We start from the raw sequence: 6019 nt of genomic DNA on the forward strand, positions 1-6019 counted from the left end.
CCTCCAGGGGGCGCAGGAAAAGGGAGGCTAATTGGGTTTGAGGTCTAATGGCTCTCAGGCTTTGGGGCTTTCAGCTGTTGTTACTTCGGATGCCAATTAAGATCTTATTTCCTCTCTCATAAGGGACGTCTTCTGAGCAAATGACGGTTTCATTTCTTTCAAGGCTGCATGTCTCCCTTACTGACCCTTGGTTTTATTCTGAGCCACTTAATACATTGCTGGCTGATTGAGAATTAGGCTCAATTCCTAAACTTAATTGAACTAAAACAATGTCCCTGGTGAGATGCAGTGAATCTTCCTGTTGGACTTAAAGCAAAAATTGGGAAGTGTGGGCTTCCCTGGTGGCGCAGTAGTTGAGAGTCCGCCTGCCAATGCAGGGGATACGGGTTCGTGTCCCGGTCCGGGAAGATCCCACATGCCGCGGAGCAGCTGGGCCCGTGAGCCATGGCCGCTGAGCCTGCGCTCCGCAATGGGAGAGGCCACAACAGTGAGAGGCCCGCGTACCGCAAAAAAAGAAAAGAAAAATTGGGAAGTTGAACAAGAAAAAACTGGTTCACGCTTGCCCAATGCTTTATGGTTTCCCAAGAATAGGGAGAATGAGTACCCACCTAGACAAAGCGAGGTAAAACAATATTCTATGGAGATTTGGGGCAGGGGGTTGTTTGTTTTTGTTTCTCATTTGTTTGGTTTGCTTTATTGCCAATTTGTCCAATGTGGGGAGGAGGGAATTAGAGGCTGCAATGGCTAATGGTCCACCCAATCTGAACTGCTACTTTTGACAGTATGGATGAAATTTAAAATGTACTTGAAAAGGGACATACCATTGCCTCTAGTGGGAATAAATCATACTATTTCAATAAGTCACTAAATTCTTTGTTATGAAGGTATGATGCTAACTTTTAATTCCTTTATATTGAAGAAAAAAATGTTTATGAACTTTAGTTTTTTTAAATGTGCTCAGCTACGATAGCATTATTTTTCCTGGTCCAATATGAATGCCTCATGTTTTCTTTTATCTAATGCAAGTTCAGATACTCTCACTGTGTACCCATATCCAGGTCATGGACACTGCTCTCAGTGGAAAAGTTCTGTCACTCACATTCCTGCCTTAGCCTGTAAAATAGAAACTCTGGTTACCTCGGAACTACGAGGGAGAAAATATGTGACATTCTCAACACTTTAACTCTTCTTCTTGGAAAAGGAAGTGACTTACTTTGTTGGTGACACAATTCTCACCCCTCCGAGGGTCAATTTCACACAATACAACCCTCTCATGTCTGAATCCCATTCCTCCGTCCTTTGCACCAACCAGGAGAGGCCTGGTTTGAGTCACTTTCCTGGGATTGGGATGTCTGTAATTCAGGGTGTTAGCTCTTCTCTAAATGTTTGATAGAATTCACCTGTGAGGCCATCTGGTCCTGGACTTTTGTTTGTTGGAAGATTTTTAATCACAGTTTCAATTTCATTACTTGTGGTTGGTCTATTCATATTTTCTATTTCTTCCTGGTCCAGTCTTGAAAGGTTATACCTTTCTAAGAATTTGTCCATTTCTTCCAGGTTTTCTATTTTATTGACATAGAGTTGCTTGTAGTAGTCTCTTATGATGCTTTGTATTTCTGCGGTGTCCGTTGTAACTTCTCCTTTTCATTTCTAGTTTTATTGATTTGAGTCCTTTCTCTCTTTTTCTTGATGAGTCTGGCTAAAGGTTTATCAATTTTATCTTCTCAAAGAACCAGCTTTTAATTTTATTGATTTCTGCTATTGCTTTCTTTGTTTCTATTTCATTTATTTCTGCTCTGATCTTTATGATTTCTTTCCTTCTACTAACTTTGGGTTTTGTTTGTTCTTATTCCTCTAGTTCCTTTAGGTGTAAGGTTACATTGTTTATTTGAGATTTTTCTTGTTTCTTGAGGTAGGCTTGTATTGCTATAAACTTCCCTCTTAGAACTGCTTTTGCTGCATCCCATAGGTTTTGGGTCGTCTTGTTTTCATTGTAATTTTTCTCTAGGTATTTTTTGATTTCTTCAGTGACCTCTTTGTTATTTAGTAACATATTGTTTACCCTCTGTTTGTGTTTTTTATGTTTTTTCTCCTGTAATTGAGTTCTAATCTCATAGCATTGTGGTTGGAAAAGATGCTTGATATGATTTCAATTTTCTTAAATTTACTGAGGCTTGATTTGTGTCCCAAGATGTTATCTATCCTGGAGAATAAACCCTGTGCACTTGAGAAGAAAGTGTAATCTCCTGTTTTTGGGTGGAATGTCCTATAAATATCAATTAAATCTATCTGGTCTGTTGTGTCATTTAAAATTTATGCTTCCTTATTAATATTCTTTCTGGATGATCTATCCATTGGTGTAAGTGAGGTGTTACAGTCCCCCACTGTTATTGTGTTAATGTTGATTTCCTCTTTTATAGCTGTTAGCAGTTTCCTTATGTATTGAGGTGCTCCTATGTTGGGTGCATATATAATTATAATTGTTATATCTTTTTCTTGGATTGATCCCTTGATCATTATGTAGTATCTTCTTTGTCTCTTGTAACATTCTTTATTTTAAAGTCTATTTTATCTGATGTGAGTATTCTACTCAGCCTTCTTTTGATTTCCATTTGCATGGAATATCTTTTTCCAGCTCCTCACTTTCAGTCTGTATGTGTCCCTAAGTCTGAAGTGGGTCTCTTGTAGACAGCATATAGATGGGTCTTGTTTTTGTATGCATTCAGCATATAGATGGGTCTTGTTTTTGTATGCATTCAGCGAGCATTTAATTCATTCACGTTTAGGTAATTATCGATATGTATGTTCCTATTACCATTTTCTTAATTGTTATGGGTTTGTTTTTGTAGGTCTTTTTCTTCTCTTGTGTTTCCCACTTAGAGAATTTCCTTTAGCATTTGCTATAGAGCTGGTTTGGTGGTGGTAAATTCTCTTAGCTTTTGCTTGTCTGTAAAACTTTTGACTTCTCCATCAAATGTGAGTGAGATCCTTGCCAGGTAGGGTAATCTTGGTTGTATCTTCTTCCCTTTCATCACTTTAAATATATCATACCACTTCTTTCTGTCTTATAGAGTTTCTGCTGAGAAATCAGCTGTTAACCTTATGTGAGTTCCCTTGTATGTTATTTGTCATTTTTCCTTGTTACTTTCAATAATTTTTCTTTGTCTTTAATTTTTGTCAATTTGATTACTATGTGTCTTGGTGTGTTTCTCCTTAAGCTTATCCTGCCTGGGACTCTCTGCACTTCCTGGACTTGGGTGGCTATTTCTTTTCCCATGTTAGGGAAGTTTTCAACTGTAATCTCTTCATATATTTTCTCACTCCTTTCTCTCTCTCTTCTCCTTTTGGGACCCCTATAATGTAAATGTTGGTGCATTTAATGTTGTGCCAGAGGTCTCTTAGCCTGTCTTCATTTCTTCTCATTCTTTTTTCTTTATTCTGTTCTGCAGCAGTGAATTCCACCATTCTGTCTTCCAGGTCGCTTATCTGTTCTTCTGCCTCAGCTATTCTGCTATTGATTCCTTCTAGTGTATATTTCATTTCAGTTATTGTATTCTTCATCTCTGTTTGTTTGTTCTTTAATTCTTCTAGGTGTTTTTTCTTTAATTCTTCTAGGTTTTTGTTCTTTAATTCTTCTAGGTCTTTGTTAAACATTACTTGCATCTTCTCAATCTTTGCTTCCATTCTTTTTCCGATAGTCCTGGATCATCTTCACTCTCATTATTCTGAATTCTTTTTCTGGAAGGTTGCCTATCTCCACTTCATTTAGTTGTTTTTCTGGGGTTTTATCTTTTTCCTTCATCTGGTACAAAGTCCTCTGCCTTTTCATTTTGTCTGTCTTTCTGTGAATGTGGTTTTCCTTTCACAGGCTGCAGAATTGTAGTCCTTCTTGCTTCTGCTGTCTGCCCTCTGGTGGATGAGGCTATCTAAGAGGCTTGTGCAAGTTTACTGATGGGAGGTACTACTGGTGAGTAGAGCTGGGTGTTGCTCTCGAGAGAATTTCCTATAAAGACATTGGTGTCGAAAGACAAGGAAGCCAGACAAACCTGACACAGCAGCAAAAAGGAAATGACCACAGGATCTGCTCCCCTCCAGGCTGGAGAATAAAGGGAGGGAACCACAGCCATGCTGGCCTATCTGGCCCCGCCAGAGCCTTGGAGAAGACACAGCCCTTCAGAGCTGCCCCAAGGCTGTCAGAGAGGGGTAGGGGCCTGCGTCTTCCTTCTCCTACCTCTAACACTTGAGGCTCCCAAGGGTCAAACCAGTCAAGAGCAGTCAAGTGGGACAAGAAAGGCCTGGAGATCTCAAATATTCCTTGGGATTCAGGAGAAACCAGAAGTATTCAGGAGAAATTTGTCATATGTTTTGGGCTTGAGAAATAAGAAATATAAGAAATGTGTGTATTTGGGAATGAGTGGGGAAAAATTAAGCCAAAAACTTGTGTATTTTTTCTGTAACTGGATTATACAGACATCATTTTGGGACACACCTGGGTTTTGAAGCAAGGATGCACACCTACTTAAAATCAATTCTGTTTTTCTAATTTGATGCTTGTAATCTACAGAATTAAAAAAACAAAAGCAAACAAACCAAAAAACCCAAGAAAAATCAGTCTCAGTGGACGCAGCCTGTAGACTACAGGGAGAGCATGCCTCCTGTAGAAACGTCTTCTTCCATGTCTCTACTTGAATACTAAGAGCACTAGGACTCTCAGCACTAGTTTCTTCTTCAATGGCAGGACTTTACTGATGAAAGCAACCAACAAAGCCATACATTCTGGATTCTTCCCACCATTCCTCCTTACAGTCCAGTTGGTTGGCACTTGGTTGTGAGTGTCCAGAGCACAAAAGACCAGTTTCCCAAGGGTTTCTAGACTGCAATGGTTGGGTCCTCAATTCCCATACCCATCTCCTCCCCTCCACCAATTCCAAAATTTAGGTTTACTATTTTCACTCCTCACTCTGGGTAACTGAAAGCAGCCTTAAAACAGTAAGACCTTACTTGTGTCAGAAGACAAGATGAATAGGAGTCTCAGCATTAGCTGCAATGAGGCCCCTTTGGTAGCCAGCTCTGCCACACTTCCAGTGAGACTTTTCTCCTCAGGACTGAGACTGTGCAGCATCTCATGGCATCTTATCTTCATTCCAGTGAAAAAGGGGAGGAAACAAGATGAAGAAAGGGAAGGGACAACAGAGTCAAGAAACAGGCCAATTGAAACGTCTTTTCAAAAAGCTTATCCTGGAAGCCACACCTGGCGATGTCTGCTTACATCTATTTCCCCAAAATGGGGTGACATGACTAGTCTCACTTGTAATGGGGTTTAGTATCAGGAAAGAATTGTGGAGGCACTTTAATGTCTCAAAATTGGGGTTGCTTTTTAAAAATATATATATTATAAAAATTTTCTCTCATACAGAAAAGTTAGAAAAATACAGTGAAAACTTACACACACACCACCTGAATTCTATAATTAACGTGTTATATTTGCTTTATCACTGATTTGTCCATTATCCATTCCTCTATAATTCAGTAATCCATCTTATTTTCTTATATTTCCCCAATGAATAATGATGTTGAATGTCTTTTAATAAGCTTACTATTTGTCTTGTGAACACATACAAAATGTATGTTCATTGTTTTATTGGAGTGTAGTATTATTGTCAACATAGGAGTTATTGATATATTTTGGATATAAGTCCTTTCTCATTCATATAGATAAATACTGGGTACTTGGTATTCAAAGACAAATAAAATGAATTCCATCCCCTTTATATATAAAATAAGTTTTAAATCTGACTGAGTTAAGTCAACCAATGTTACATATTCTCTTTCTGAACATGATTTGAAAAATATTTTTTTACCTGACAGAGATGCCTTCTCAGGGAGTCATGAAATCCCAGGCTGGGAGAGTGTTTTCATTTCCTAGGGCTGCTGTAACAACATCCTAAAAATGGAGTGGCTTAAACAACACAAATGTATTGTTTCATAGTGCTAGGGCCTGAAGTCTGGGATCAAGGTT

The sequence above is a fragment of the Orcinus orca genome, chromosome 13, assembly GCF_937001465.1.
Source record: "Orcinus orca chromosome 13, mOrcOrc1.1, whole genome shotgun sequence".
Lineage (NCBI taxonomy): Eukaryota > Metazoa > Chordata > Mammalia > Artiodactyla > Delphinidae > Orcinus > Orcinus orca.